This window comes from Bemisia tabaci, chromosome 3 (genome assembly GCF_918797505.1).
Source record: "Bemisia tabaci chromosome 3, PGI_BMITA_v3".
Classification (NCBI taxonomy): Eukaryota; Metazoa; Arthropoda; class Insecta; order Hemiptera; family Aleyrodidae; genus Bemisia; species Bemisia tabaci.
Window position 1 is genome coordinate 9,440,323 of NC_092795.1, and position 16,269 is coordinate 9,456,591.

At 41.7% G+C, this 16,269-nt stretch overlaps 1 protein-coding gene across 4 annotated transcripts in view; it reads right to left on the reverse strand.

Annotated features, from left to right (window-relative positions):
• The window catches only part of LOC109030984 (interference hedgehog), a 145,457-nt gene that overhangs the window by 87,198 nt on the left and 41,990 nt on the right, over positions 1 to 16,269 (reverse strand). For 3 of the 4 annotated variants that reach the window (XM_072297722.1, XM_072297724.1, XM_072297721.1), the window contains exon 2: positions 48 to 88. The exons of the other annotated variant lie outside the window; for it this stretch is intronic. The gene's annotated coding sequence lies outside the window, so the exon portion shown is untranslated. The remainder of the gene's footprint in view (positions 1 to 47; positions 89 to 16,269) is intronic. 4 annotated transcript variants of the gene reach the window in all.

Consider the following 16,269-nt stretch of genomic DNA (forward strand, 5'->3'; position numbering starts at 1 on the left):
AATGGATTAGACTTGCTAATCATGGGATAAATGAAAAGTGTCATTACCTGTCAGTACGTTGACGGAGAGAGGTATCACTCGAGTCAAGCTGTAACAAAGAACAAGCCGTCTAGTTAATATCAAGGCAGGAGGTAAAATCATCAAAAATGTATACTTATTCACATGATTAAATAGTCACGAATACATGCAATACAGTTTGATAAAAGCGTCAAATTCTTGCAAATAAGAGTGAGGCGAATGAGAAGTTCCCTTAATCCGAACATCTGTTCTACGATGCTACGCAGATGCATCACTCTTTCCTACCCCAGCGTTAAAGTCACTCGAGGCACGCGCCTCCGCATATCTTGACTGCCAACGTCAAGCATCTCCCGTCATTAAAAAAAGTTGAACTACATAATTTGGATGTCATTGGCGGATATGATCTAGTGATGGCCGAAGTGCGGAACCACATACCTCAGTTTGCGATGTTGCAGACTTCCTGTCTTGTTTCATGTTTTCATGTTTCTTCGGAAAACTATTCAGAGTAATTTCTTGAAAACTATCCCTTGATTTTTCTTCGTTGGCAGAACACATTCTGTATTTTCAAGCTAAGAGGTTGGTTTGTTTCTTTTTGAAAACATGAAATAGGAGCGGAAACATTTTTAAACAATGCAATGCAGATACGCGGTTTTGCACATCGGTCATCGCTATCTTCTCTGATTCTGAGAAATTTAAGTTGAAAAACTGCGTAACTCTAAGTTTCTGAGTTACATTTTCGAGTTTTTAATGTGCGCATCGTGTTCTACCTACAGGAAGTGGATTCGCAGACGTAGCCACGAAATTTAATTGTTGACTTGAAGATAAACTGACAACACAATCGCAATCTTGCAGGCAAATACTATACCCTAAGAATAACCGCGCAGGGGATTGCATACTTTTCAGGCTTTGTTAAAAACCGACGTAGTACGAAGGAGAAAATCCCGGACCCTCTTGCGGAAGTTCCGCACTTTATCCGTACTTCCGAACCGCCCTTAAAAAAATCAGTTTTATTTCCGGACTTTCCGGTGATTCCAGACTACACTGAAAATAAAAACTCCGGCCGTGGGAGCCGCAATCACGGTCTATATAGACATACCGTCCGTTCCGGGCTCCAAGGCCGAAAATTTTGGCTGCTGGAGCCGTAGCTTCGACCTCTGAACCCGGAGCAATCAAAGCTACGCCTCCAGCAGCCGGAATTTTCGGCCTTTGAGCCCGGAACGGACGGTATGTCTATATAGCCCGTGATTGCGGCTCCCACGGCCGGAGTTTTCTTTTCAGTATAGTAGACACTCTGACTGTTCTGACCAATTCCCTGATTTTCCCCGAATATTTTTAATTCCCTGATGAGTTCCGGTACTTTCTAGTCTTTCCAAGTGCCAGGCATCATGAAGCAACCACGTATCCCTTTGATTCCAGGCTAGTAGACAGAGTAGACACCCTGACTGTTCTGACCAATTCCCTGATTTTCCCCGAATATTTTTAATTCCCTGATGAGTTCCGGTACTTTCTAGTCTTTCCAAGTGCCAGACATCATGAAGCAACCACGTATCCCTTTGATTCCAGGCTAGTAGACAGAGTAGACACCCTGACTGTTCTGACCAATTCCCTGATTTTCCCCGAATATTTTTAATTCCCTGATGAGTTCCGATACTTTCTAGTCTTTCCAAGTGCCAGACATCATGAAGCAACCACGTATCCCTTTGATTCCAGACTAGTAGACAGAGTAGACACCCTGACTGTTCTGACCAATTCCCTGATTTTCCCCGAATATTTTTAATTCCCTGATGAGTTCCGATACTTTCTAGTCTTTCCAAGTGCCAGACATCATGAAGCAACCACGTATCCCTTTGATTCCAGACTAGTAGACAGAGTAGACACCCTGACTGTTCTGACCAATTCCCTGATTTTCCCCGAATATTTTTAATTCCCTGATGAGTTACGGTACTCTCTCGTCCTTCCAAGTGCCAGACATCATGAAGCAACCACATATCCCTTTGATTCCAGACTAGTAGACAGAGTAGACACCCTGACTGTTCTGACCAATTCCCTGATTTTCCCCGAATATTTTTAATTCCCTGACGAGTTCCGATACTTCCTAGTCTTTCCAAGTGCCAGACATCATGAAGCAACCACGTATCCCTTTGATTCCAGGCTAGTAGACAGAGTAGACACCCTGACTGTTCTGACCAATTCCCTGATTTTCCCCGAATATTTTTAATTCCCTGATGAGTTCCGATACTTCCTAGTCTTTCCAAGTGCCAGACATCATGAAGCAACCACGTATCCCTTTGATTCCAGGCTAGTAGACAGAGTAGACACCCTGACTGTTCTGACCAATTCCCTGATTTTCCCCGAATATTTTTAATTCCCTGACGAGTTCCGATACTTCCTAGTCTTTCCAAGTGCCAGACATCATGAAGCATCCACGTATCCCTTTGCTTCCCACTAGAGAGCCCAATTCAATCCAAGGAGAAGGGGGGGGGGGGGGGGCGTGACCGTGGACGATGCCGAGGGAAAACTGAAAAGGGAGCACGAGTGCCAGCATTCGGGAGTTCCATCAGCGGTGACTCACTTGTCACAGCAATTTCAATTGAGTCCCCCGGCCTCCCCGCGGCCCCATCGGCTGCACCGGGAATGGAATTCCGATTTTTATTTATTTCCCCGCGCTCGGGCTCGGGTCCGGCGCGGCGCTGTGAGGCTTGCAAGCAAGTTCGAGACGACAAGACCGAGTTGTCGGTTGTCGGGTGCCGACAGCCGCGCCGAGACCGACCCCGCCCCAAGTTGCCACGGTTCCAACCCTTTCCGACTACGTCCTCCCGTTTCCCCGATCCGGTATACCGAATTTCGGAACTTCTGGGATTTTCCTGAATTTTTCCCGGGACTTCTGAGATTTTCTTGAATTTTTCCCGGAACAGGGTGTCTAGTATTTTTATAATTTAGGAAAATCCTGATATTTTCCTGATTTTTCCTGATATTGTATAAACAGTTCCTGAATTTTTGATTTTGAAAATTCCTGATATTTTCCTGATTTTTCTCGACTCCTGGCACGGTACGCAAAAAGCAGTCAGACTTCCTCCGCTGAGGAGATTCGCGTAAGAAAAATTCCTGATCAAACGTCCGATTTTTCCGATTTTCCTGATACTTTTCTGATTTTTTCCGGATCGGCCAAAATTCCTGATATTTTCTGATTTTTCCTGATGCTAGACACCCTGGGAACTTTTGAAATTCCCGAAATGTTCCGGATTTTTTGCATTTTCCGAGCTTTGACAATTTTCCAAAAAAAAATTCCCGTGATGTTTCTCCGATTTCCCAGACAAAAACGGACAAAATACCGGGACAAATCTAGAGTTCTCTGAAATACGGAAAAATAATCCCCTGACATTTCCTAGCAAAAAGGGAAAATATTCCTATTTTTTGACAAAGTTGAGCTAATTAGGTAGATGTAAGGTAAGTAAGAATTTTTTTTTCATGTTTCAGGAATGTAATGTGATATAACGAGAAAAATATATGGTGCCTAAACTTATGCGAAATTTTTGCCCCGTTTTTGTTAATTAAGACATCAGCAGAAATTCGGATAGAGTTTTGTTAGAAATCTCTGCAAGAGTAAAATTCGCAAAAAGTTCGTGTTTATCTATTTCAATGACACACAAAAAAAAAAAAAAATCCCTAACATTTCCCAGTTTTCCCGATCACTAGACACCCTGGATGTGACGTAAGACGTAAAAACTCGCCTTACTTAGAAACTTGGCAACGGTGGCAGAGAGCAGGGCTTTTTTTCGAGCGGAGCGCCACTAACTAAAAGACGAACAAGGTATGTACAAGATACGAATTGTGAGGATCGTTGTGGACCCAGCAATACGTACACGCTGAGCAAAAAGTAAAGAATCACATTGATTCCTCATTCTGCATGGTGCATTTAATCGCCATTTAACGGTTTGAAAATGGTGTCGGCTGAACTTAAATTGACATTTGACAGTTCCAAACTCTAACCTGGACGGACCTAGGTCTGGAATGGATATCTACTGTCCTTGCTTGGCTCGGCTGCATATAGTTGGACTACATTTTGCAATAAGAAGCTACTATTTTTGACTCATTGTAGAAACTACGTATGCCCCATTAGTTTCTCCATGCAGATAGGTGCTTTTACAAAGGGGTCAGAAATTGTAGTTCCTCAATGACGTCCAGCTTTCCAGCATCATTTTGGCGGATCCTCCACAGTGAGAAAAAGAAGCCGGCATTTGGGGGTTAATAAGGGAAGTAGGACATTTAGAAACCTAAGGGAGCGGTTGCTGTTTTTAGTTAAAACTGGGCAATTAAATGTTAAGCAAGAGAGTTTTTGTGCGCGTTTTTTCTTCCTTTCTTTTTTTTTTGAAAATTTCAAGGAATTCGCTTCGTACTTTGCACAAAAATTTACTAAAATTTGCACAAAAATTCGTACATCCGTTTCATGTGAGGAATTAAATTACCCAATTACATTTGGCAATAGCTGATGTGACTTGGTTCCTTTCTGCTTAACGCGGTCCAATTTATCCGACCGATAAAAAAGTAACTCCATTGGCGGATCCAGCAAATTGGAAATTTTGTTTTTCTCTATTTGAACCTATCACTGGAAAAAAAACACATTGGATCTAGAGTCCAGACTCTTGAAAAATTGACAATAAAAAGGACTCTTGATTCAATCAGATTTAAGCTTAAATCAAAAGGAAATCCGCTCAAATTAAGAGGCTTGGTTCTTGATTTAAGCTTAAATCTGATTGAATCTAGAGTCCTTTTTCTTGTCGATGTTTTTAAGAGTCTGGACTCTAGATCCAATGTGTTTTTTTTCCAGTGATGGAAATGTATCAGTTCTTGGAGGGGCCAGGCGCTCCGATTGTAATCGATTATTTAACATAGGTTTAAATGGAGGGAATCTTTCTCCGCACTGGAAAAAAGAACAGAGCCCAGACTCCTAAAAACATCGACAAGAAAAAATACTCTTGATTCAATCAGATTTAAGTTTAAATCAAGAACCAAGCCTCTTAATTTGAGCGGATTTCCTTTTGATTTAAGCTTGAATCTGATTGAATCAAGAGTCCTTTTTCTTGTAAATGTTTTCAAGAGTCTGAACTCTAGATCCAATGTGTTTTTTTTCCAGTGCGAGAACAAAAGCGTTGGGATTTTTGGGGCACCCTGTACGAGCGTCACGCCGTCACTTTACAATGCACCGGCCGCGGCGCGGACGCATCTCAACGTAAACACTTATTACTTGTTTTGCCCCGGTCCGCATCCCACGAGCCGATACATACCAGTCCACCGCGCGCGGCCGGCCGGTTCGTCATCCAGGAACGAGAATTGAGCTTTGAAGACATGAGTCTTCGATTTCTTTACGACACGCCCAAGTCGCGTTTCCGATATGAATGTAAAATGCACCGCAATCGATTGCATCAATCATTCTCAAAAAGACTTAAGCGTCAAAACAACAACGATGGAGTTTTTGGTGGTTCCTTGTTGCTTAGGCATGGATGAATCTTGTCGCAAAATGACACGGCAGTAAACGAATTTTTACGGTCTAAAAAATATCGGAGGAGTCCAGCAATTTTCGAGAAGACTCCAGCGCCAAAGCGCTGTACCGTTTCCTAGACCACCCGTAGCAGGTCCAGCGAGCTGGTCCTTGCTTCAAAAGTCGGTTTTTTTTTTTTTTTTTTTTTTTTTTTTTTTTTTTTTTTTTTTTTTTTTTATCTGGGACATTCCCCTTCTATCTTTATTATCGTATTTAGATATTACAAGTATTACATAATATAAGAATAATACATAGGGTAAGTATTACTAAAAGTTATATAGGCTTAATTTACTACTTAATTACTTAATATACGATAAGAGGACGGCAAATATCAAAGATATATCCATCGCCCTGATTGGAAGTGTATACGATAAAGTCTAAAAATTTAAATTTACATTATAAAATTGGTATAAAAGTCATACATAGTAAAGGCATTTACAGTAGTCCCGAGGAAGAGTCCCCGGGACCGTCGGAAGACACTACGTCGGGGAGTTTGCTTTGTATATTATTAGTCATATCTTTATAGTATTTACTCTTATTATCTAATATATTTTTTATATAATTATATCCCTTATGCCAGTATTCCTTATTTGTTAACATTACTTCTAATAAATTGTCTTTTGTGATCTTATTATTAACTTCGTTTTCTAATTTCTTTAAGTTGTCCTTGTTTACAAAGCAGTCAAAAAATGCATGTGCAGGGGTGTCAATCTGGCCACAGAAACATAGGGGTGAATCAATGATTTTTCTTTTTTCCAAGTAGTAGCCAAAGGAACCATGACCTGAAATAAATTGTGTAACATAGTAATCCGGAAATCCATGATCTCTATCCAGCCAGGCATCTAAATCCTTAATGACTGTTTTGATCCATTTGTTTCCAGTTTCATCTTTCCATCTTACTCTCCACTTCTCTCTACTAACTGAATCAACTACCGATCTATCCTCTTTTTTGGCAATTCTGTATTTTAATTCAATCAACAAATCAATTGGGGGTACCCCAGAAATGACATCTTGAGCAAAGTTTGATACCGATCTATATCCACAGATCAAGGTCCTTTTAAGAGGACGAATAGAAGTTTCTAATAACTTAGTGGTCTTTTTCCATTGGAGGGCTGTGATCCAGATTGTAATTCCATAAAATATTATAGAAAGCAGTGCTTGAAAAATAATTTTACGTTTGTAGAAAGTAGGGCCAAAAGTGTTGGGCAAAATTTGACGATAATGGCTAGCGGTTTTATTAAGTTTCTGGCAAGTTATTTCTAGATGTTTATAAAAATTTAAGTTTTTCGTAATGTAAAAGCCAAGATATTTCATAATATCACTCGATTCGATTAATGTCTCATCGATTTTAATATTGGCTTTAGCATCTTCTTTTCTGCCATCTAGAATGATAGCTTCTGTTTTGCTTTCTTCCATGCATAGTTCTTTCTTTCTAAGATTCTTTTTCAATCTTTTTGATGTTTTCTCTGTTTCTGAGAGCAGTGCTTTCCTATCTTCAACTTCAAAAGCCAGAAGCGTATCATCTGCGTACACGTTTTTATCAGTTCCTTGATTAAATCTAATTCTAACAATTTCATCGAAGATAATTAAGAATATGAGAGGGCCTAGAATACTACCCTGAGCACCGCCTGAGTTGAGTTTAATTTTAAAACTTGGAAAGACCAAAAACCTATCGGAGAGATATGATTTTAATATTTTCAAAAGTCGGTGTTTAAATCTAAATGTTGAAACTACCCCATATGAATTGAGAGGTACCAAAATTTTAACTTGAATCGAGAATTAAAATTCCAAGATCGGCCTATCCGTGTCAAAAATACGACCCTTACGGTAGGAGACAGAACCCCACTTCAAAAAATGCAAGTTCGCTAAATTGACGTGAAGGCTCGGCCTTATAAAGTGGGGTCTAGCCACGCTGGGTTCGAGGCTACTTACGAGCCGAATGAAAATCAGCGCAACGCAGAACGTGCCGTAAGGAGCAAGCGAGGAATGAGTTCCGAGTGCCCCCTCCGCCCCCGTTCCCCCCAAAAGCCCCCACATCACGCCGTGATGCATCACGCTTCGCGCTACCGCACCTGTCGCGAAATTGAAACCCATACAGATCGCCTTGTTGTCAAAGATATTAATTCGCGATGATGAAAACATTTCAGTGCGATAGATTCACGCCAAGATACCCTGGTAAAAATTGGCGATAGAAGCTGCGTTTCAAAATACCATATACACGGAAAAAAAAGTAGCTTGGATCAAGCATGATAATTCTTGAATTTGCCGCCAAGAATTTTCTTTATCTTGCTTTAAGCTGACTTTTTCTTGATTCAAGAAAAATAATGCTTGGGTTAAGCAAAAAAGTAGCTTATATTAACCAGCAAAATTCTTGATTTAAGAAGAAATACTTATTGGCGGCAAATTTAAGATTCTTTTTTTTCCAGTGTAGGAGTTACGGCCGGCCGTTATCATACGGCCGGGCTACACGAAGCTGCTTTAAGCTGACTCTTTCTTGATTCAAGAAAAATAATGCAAAAGCAAAAAAGTTATCATACGGCCGGGCTACACGAAGCGATAAAAAATTATACAGCCGGGCTATAGTTCCTATCATCGGGCTTTACACTTTATCGCCGGGCTGTTGCTTTTTCGCCATCGGCTATAAAAAGCTATAAGAAATTGTGTAGAAATTCGTGTGCTTTGCAAATCCTTAAGTTTGTACGGAATCACCTTAATATTTACAAAACGCACATTGTATTTTCCTTTACTACATATTTTTTTTCATCAATTACAATGAGAATAATCCATACAGAGTGTGCAAACATTTCAAAGTCATGAGTTGAAACACGCTGACTCCACGAGATTAAATATTAGAGCCCAACACAAAGCGGAACGGCGACGCACTGGCGCCTACAAACCTAACAGGGATACTTCACGCATTGTGCAATGCGTGAAGTATCCCTGTTAGGTTTGTAGGCGCCGATGCGCGTTTCGCGCTGGCTGCCCACCCGCCGCGCCGCAGCGTACCACGGCGCTTGAAGCAACTATTTCACACCAGAGGTATTGCGCAGTATCATACGAAATTAAAGGCGCTCCAACATATTAGGAATGGCAGGCGTCCTTCAAAAGTACGGAGCTTTCCTCCCGAAATAAATCAAGAAACTACGGCCCAAAAAGAGAGCGGTTGTCCAAAAACTCACTAAGTCCTAGCATCCGTAATTACTAACGTTTAGCATACACTTTATCGCCAGGCTGTTGCTTAATCGCCATCGGCTATAAAAGGCTATAAGAAGTTGTGTTGCCGGCTGTAGATGCTATTGGGAATCTTACAGCCGGCTGTGGGTCTATGGTAGTTTGGAACACCGATTCTACTGCCAATTCTTACCAGGGTATTGTAGTAGTATGTAATTAAAATGAGGTCGGACCTTGAGTGAACGAACATGTACAGGTACAACACAATTCATCGTTGCCTAAACGAAATGTAACTACATTTGAACGCATAGGCGGTCCCTCGGGGGGGGGGGGGGGGGGGGGGGCACGGGGTGTAATGTATACCTTCACCGTGCGAGCGAAAAAAAGAAGGAAGAAAAAAAAGAAATTGCTCAAACTGAATGTTCCGCACCGATTTTTTCTTCTGATTCTGCGTAAAATTTTGAACACAGACGGTTGCTGTAAGAATTTTGTAAAAACTTAAATTTTTTTAATAAATTCTGCTACCTTGGAATGGAGGCGCGTACGGCTGGGAAACGGCGAACAGAGAGAGAAAAAGAGGTCGAATCTTAAAGCGTCATAGGATCTGGAAGAAATGCAATATCTTTGGTGCACTCTCTTGAGATCGAAATTAACTCTCCTCTCTTCGCTAATTGCTCTGGCATTCCTTGCATGACTACGCAAGTCTTATCAAATGCTGCAAAAAAACTCGTGCACTCCGTCGCGATTTGCGAGGCCTCCATCTAGCTTTTCTGAAACTTGCGTCAAAGAGTGTGAAAGCAGATTCAACTTCCATTTATCTATCAGTTGTCCATCGACGAGCCTAGTTTTTGGTGCCATAATATCTGGTGGTTCCCTGCACAATTTTGGGTTCTTGTGACAAAATTAAATTCAAAACTAGTAAAATATTTTGGTTCATGCGGCAGAATTTTAAGTTAACTAGCGATCATATGACAACACTTGGCTGGTTTTTTTTACCGGTACGTCGCGTTTCGGGTAAGATTATCTAATACTACCATTTATCAGGGCATTTTCGACGGCTCTTCTGACAGAAACAAGACAACGATTGGACTGCATTTTGCAATTCGGAGCTATATATTCTGACCTGGTTTATAAACAACGTATATGCCATTAGTTTCCCTGTGCACATGAGTGTTTTTCCAGATGAGCTAGAATGTATAGGTCCAAATTGCAAAATGCAGTCCAATTCGACGAGGTCCGGGACCAGCAGGCTGATCCGTGAGATTGAAAGACAAAGGAAACCATGCGAAAAAGGAGCGATCCTATTGGTTGAAACGGGTGGTTCTTATTCGCTGTTTCTAGGCGTTTCTTCGCCTCCTAGGCTCCTACATGTATCCCAAAAAGTTTCGTGTTTCATAAAATTTCCCGCGAATAAATTTCAAAAATTTTCCATCGCCGACCACACTGGAAAAAAAACACATTAGATCTTGAGTCCAGACTCTTAAAAACATCGATAAGAAGAAGTAATCTTGATTCAATCAGAATCTAGCTTAAATCAAGGACCAAGCCTCTTAATTTAAGCGGATTTCGTTTTGATTCAAGCAAAAATCCGATTGGATCAAGAGTATTTTTTCTTGTTAATGCTTTCAAGAGTCTGGAGTCTAGATCCAATGTGTTTTTTTTTCCAGTGCAGCGCAGGTTAGTGGATTTTAGAATGCGGTTTGGCAAGTCTGCTAAGAACCAGTGCTTTTTCATAGAATAGACCCGGAACAGCTGCGCAGTGGTAGCGTCCTCCGTCGATCGGAAAATAAAATCGAAAAACCGCAGCACCATGCAAAAAAATAGCGGCGACCGCAAACACCGCAAGTTTCAGGGGTGAATGGACGCGGGAGCAAAATAAGATCCTCGTATAGGCAAGGAGTAAGGAGGACAGCGTAGAAATTAAAGGGAGGGAAGAGCTCGTCGCCCTAAGCAGGAGGGTTAAGAGGAATGCACTTTTCGTGTTTTACCATCAAATTGCTCGCTTTGCGGACATGAAGGCGTAACTTCGTTTCCAAGTGATGCGTGAAATGTTAAGGATGGAATATCTCTTTAAAAATAGAATTGAATGTGTTGCCTTGAAAACTGCCCAACTCAAAATTCCATCATGTTGCAAAAAAGTTGTTTTTAGGGTCATGTGTGCGTTTTATTTTTTTCATCTTTAACTCCAGGGTTGCCGCAATTTCTTGATCTTAATATTCTCTGCCTTTTCCTTGAATTTTCGCTTTTCCTTGACTCCGAAAATGTCAAATTCCCTGACCTTCGAACATAATTTTCTTGTTTCGAGACCAAATTATGGAAAAAGGCACTCAGTGGCTGTGGTTAAAAGATGACAAGCCTTAATAATGACCAGAAAATTTTTGAGCGGTTGGTAGATTAATGATAAGCCAACTCCAAGGTTTAAAAACGCTCATATTTTACTATTGAGGTTGCGAAAAATGTCAATGTGGCTACGGGCTCCTTTTTGGAAAAGCGATGATCATGCATTAAACTCAGTTTCCATTCATAAAAATTTTCCGCTAAATTCTGTTTTTTTCTATTTTCTTGATTACCCTCAGAGTAGGACACAGCGTCGCGTCGCACAGTGGATTTAGTCAATAAGAGAAGTCAGACAAAATTTGGAAATTTTAAAAGCTTATAACTCCGTTTATCGAAAATTTTTAGGTTCTAAAAATGGTTCCATTGGTTTCCTCGTAAAATTTTCTACAAGAAAAACCCATTAATATTTAAAATGTGACGAATTTAACATCAAAATTTGCAGTTGGAGTCAGGGTATCTACTAAAACAGGCTGGCCAAAAATCAGTACTTTTGCAGTACTTTTTCAGTACATTCCGGAGAAATTCAGTACCTCCTCAACGGAAAAATTCAGTACTTTTTCAGGACCTCCATTTGATGAAATTCGAAAAATTTCAACAATTTGAATTTCTCTCTCAAATTGCGACAGAAATGGAAAATTCCGGACCTTCCAACGGAATTTCCGCACTTTTTCAGTACTTACGGACCGCCCTTAAAAAATCAGCACAATTACCGAACTTTCGGAAAATTTCGGACTTGTAGACACAATGATAGTTGAAAATTTCATGTCTGACCTCTCTGGTTGACTCGATCCACTGTGCGTCGCGCCTCTGACGTAAGGGCGTATCACTATTTCCACGTGAGCTCTCCTCGCCGTATAATTCCACGCTTTCCGGGGCTCAGGTTGAGGTACAGATACGCCTTTACGTCAAAGGGACAAGTAAATGGAGATGTTGCATGTGTGAGGGATTTGCAATTTGACCATTGATTCTTATGTAAAAGTTCGTGAGAAACACGATGGTGCCACTGGTTTTCTCTGAAATCATCTCCCAAGCTCAAAAAAAGCTCTCAGAGTGAGGCCAAAATGGAGGGGATATCCCACCCTACCCTGAGAGTCCACCTCTACATCGAAACAAACTCTCCGTGCAAAGCTAGGGAGCAAATACATTAGCAGGGTTGCCGTGTTTTCAGTTTTGGAGTCCCCAAATGAAGTGGCAGCCCTGTGAATGTATTTGCTCGCTATATCATTGCATGGTGAGTTTGTCTTGATGTAGAGGTGGACTCTCAGGGTAGGGCGGGATATCCCCTCCATTTTGGCCTCACTTTGAGAGCTTTTTTTGCGCTTGAGAGTTGATTTCAGAGAAAACCAGTGGCAACATCGTGTTGCTCGCGAACTTTAACATAAGAAACAACAGTCAAATCGCAAATCCCTCTCACATGCAACATCTCCATTCCACGCTTTCCGGGGCTCAGGTTGAGGTACAGATACGCCTTCACGTCAAAGGGGCAAGTAAATTCGAATCGAGCAATTTGATTCTAGGGTAGGGGACCCGGGGCCGATTCCCTTGGTTCCGCCAATGTTCGCGATGTCCCCAACCGGTACTCACCGATCACCGATCGACAAGCTCACCAACACACGCTCGTACACAGGCGCGAGATCGTATCAACTATCGGAGTTATGCGACATTTGATACGGAATATTACAATTTACGAGCACGTCCACCGACACCGGTCCGGCCGTTGCGACGCGGCCCCGCGAGCATGAATCAAAAGTTCGCTCGAACATGGAAATATTGGATATGCAGGCGTCCAACGTCGAGGCCTCGCAAAAGCTGCCGCGCTTTCGTGTTGCTCCGTGTTCGCCGAGACAGTAACACTGCCAGGCTAGGGAAACACACCGTATGAGCTTTCAGACGTTGCCAAATTGCCTTTGAAAAATCACGAATTCTCGGACAAATTTCTAAATATTTATCTTCCGCTTTTTCAAAGCATTTTGTCCGTAATTTGATCTGAAATTTGTGGACATTTCGAGGAGAGATATTCATAACTTTCTTCAGATATACATATTTCCTGAGAGGAAATGTGGCAGCGCCTGAAGGCTCATACGGCGTTTCTCCATGGCACGAAAGAACAGGGCCGACGTTTCGGATGACTGCCAACCCGCGCTCGGAACGCGTGTAGTTCTCGCGCTTTCGAGGCAACTCGTCGAGGGTTCGTTCCAAGATTTCGAGAGGCGAACTTGAAGGATCCTTCGATCAAACTGGTCTGTCAAACTGCGGTTAAACGAGAATGTCGATGGATGGAGGATTCAAAAGCGAAGGTCGGTGCAGCCGAGCAAAGAGCAACCGGAAAAATTGCCCTTTAATTCGTACGCGTATTTCCATTTGGGACAGTGGCGAGGCGTTAATGATAGATTACCGATATTTTCCCATTTAAAGCGGTGGTAAAGAATCGAACATTGAAGTGTTCGTTGCGAATACCCTGTTTATCGATCCTTTTCCATACGCTTAAATGACAGATCAATCGATATATCGCAAAACATGCCACGTCGCTGATTTGGGATCGAGTGGAGGAGGCAGAGATAAGTAAGAGACCCTCCTCCGGCCTCTCGGCAAAAGGCGGAAGCTTTTACTTTCGGGGACTCAACACTTCCATTGACATTCACTGGTAAAAAAAACCTCATGCCGTAGTGCATTGACTTAAAAGTGCAGTTTCTTGTCGCCGGATTTAAGAGTATTGAACTCTTGTTTCAAGCGGATTTTGCATTGAAACAAGAGTCCAGACTCTTAAATCCGGCGACAAGAAACTGCACTTTTGAGCCAAGAGATTTTTTTACCAGTGTTTCTAAGGAAGCAACGGCAACTTGGCCTACCAGGTGGATGATGAGCTTCAGATGACGCCACGAGCCAAACAAGTTTCCCAAACTTCAGTTTGTTTGTAAAACAAAATTCCCAACACGTTGTTAGCCATCCACCTATACTGCCGTGCTATGGAAAAACGCCGTAAGAACCTCCAGGCGTTGCCAAATTTCCTTTGATAAAACGCGAATTTCCTGGTAAACTTAAGAAAATTTTCCTCTCAATTTTTCAGGTAATTTTTTTCGCGATTTCACCTAAATATTCTGAAAATTTAAAGGAAAAATATCCATAATTCTCCTCGAAAATAAACATTTTATCGAGGGAAATTTGGCAACTCTCGAATGTTCATACGGCGTTCTTCCTTAGTACGGCAGTATAGCAGGCAGGTAAACAGTTGAATGTTAAAGTCCCGAAGGTAAAAACTTCCACCATTGCCAAGATATTAGTGGGAGGTCTCTTATCAGTAGGAGTAGAACTACAGGGCCTAGATATTGTTGACGGTTTAAGTTGCGGTAAGAATGTTGGCTTTCTAATTTGACCGGTGATTAATGTTTTGCACCGTTCTGAGGATGGCTCGGGCCTGCTGCGAAAAAACAAAAACTCAGCTTTGCAGAGCTTGAATAAAATATGAACCACATTTTGCGGTAGGGAACCACAATTCTTGGATCATTTTAGAATCAACATATATCGACGGTGTAAGTCGGCAATCATATAACTCGTTTGCGGCGTCTGAAAATCTCCGCCTCTATGTTTTTTTTTAAAAGAAATCAAATTGACATCATTCCGTGAAGTTTATGCAGAATTTTCTTCGAACAGAGAAGAAAAATCACGGCAGTTTTAAAGAATTGCCGTTGAGTAGTTTTCCGTTTAAAAAATAAAGTATGACAGGAAGTCTACGACGTCGCAAACCGAGTTATGCGATTGCCGACTTACACCGTCGATATGCCATTGGTTTCCCAATGCAGAACCGTGCTTTTTTGGAAAAGCCAAAGACAGTGGTTCCTTATTGCAAAATTTAATCCATATGGTATAACTCCGTTACACAGAATCTATCATTTCGCTTTCAGAAAAAAGCGACACCTGGTCCAAGACAGTAGAAAATCCGAACCACTGCGCGATGCGACGCGGCCGAGCTCTCGGGCAAAGTGGACAGGACACGAAAACACAGATATTATTAATCAAGGAACACAGAAATTCAATTAAACTTCAAAGCCCACCTCCGCCGCCGCGCGCCGTCCCGCTCGTCGCAATCCAACGAAAGCGCCCATCTTCTTCCCGCGCCGCGTCGCGTGTACAACTCAAAATCAGGGCGACCAGGATCGGATTCCTCAGGGACCCGCAGGAGCAGGTTGTCGCGAGGACCCTTCCGCACAGTGAGAGAAGTAACCGACATTTTGTACGAATATGAAGAATAGAACACAAAGGAACTTGATGGTGCAGATGATAGCGTTTATAATAGTCCAATGCACTACCCATCCAGAAGTCGCAACCAAGAAGTGAGAAATATGAGTTCAGCAGTACCCTATACGGTTCTGGTCGCTTTAACCAAAAATTTGGTCGACCAACCAAGTCTTCATGGCTGGCTGCCGAGCGGTAGCCGGAACTACTTTCTCAAGAGCACCTATCTGCATAGGGAAACTTTTGGCACATATGTTATTTCTAAAATGAACCAGAAAGATTAGCTCCTGATAGCAAAATGCGATGATAGGACGGTTTGGACGTTTTTACTTCGGACTTTTTTTTTGAACATCTTGTCCTATCATCCAAACTGCAGTCAAACGGAGCAAAATGTGTGGCACGATAAACCAAATGATATATACATATACGAAAGATCTCACTGATGTTATTGTTCATTTGTGGCAATATTTTAGTTTTCGTTCTTTTAAAAGGCTAAATGGACCGAGTTCATCAGAAAGGAACCGATCCACATTCAGTTGAAACTGAGAAAAAGAGGTTTGAGGTTTTATTGAAGTTTTATTCCTGCATAAGGCTAAGTGTAGACAATAAACTTTAACCCCTCTTTCCACGAACTAATTTCTGTTTTTTAACTTTTTGTTTTTGGCAGGAGAAAATATACGGCTAGTAGAACTTAAAAACATTCTTAACTCAATTTTTTCGAAGATGTGGGTTGCTTCCTTTCTGGTAAACTCGGTCCAACTTTCCTCCCTTCTTTTCTGTTCTTGCCCTCCTCTCCTCTCTTTCTGTGTCCCTTTTTCTTCCCTTCCTCTATCCTTTTCTTCCTGACCTTCGCCAGTGGCTCTTAAGACTCAATTCAAACAAAAATCCCGACCTAAAGGATTTTTTACCTTCAATAGGGCGATGACTCTTAAGGATTCATGAAAGCCTCCTAAGACTCGTTAGCCATCATA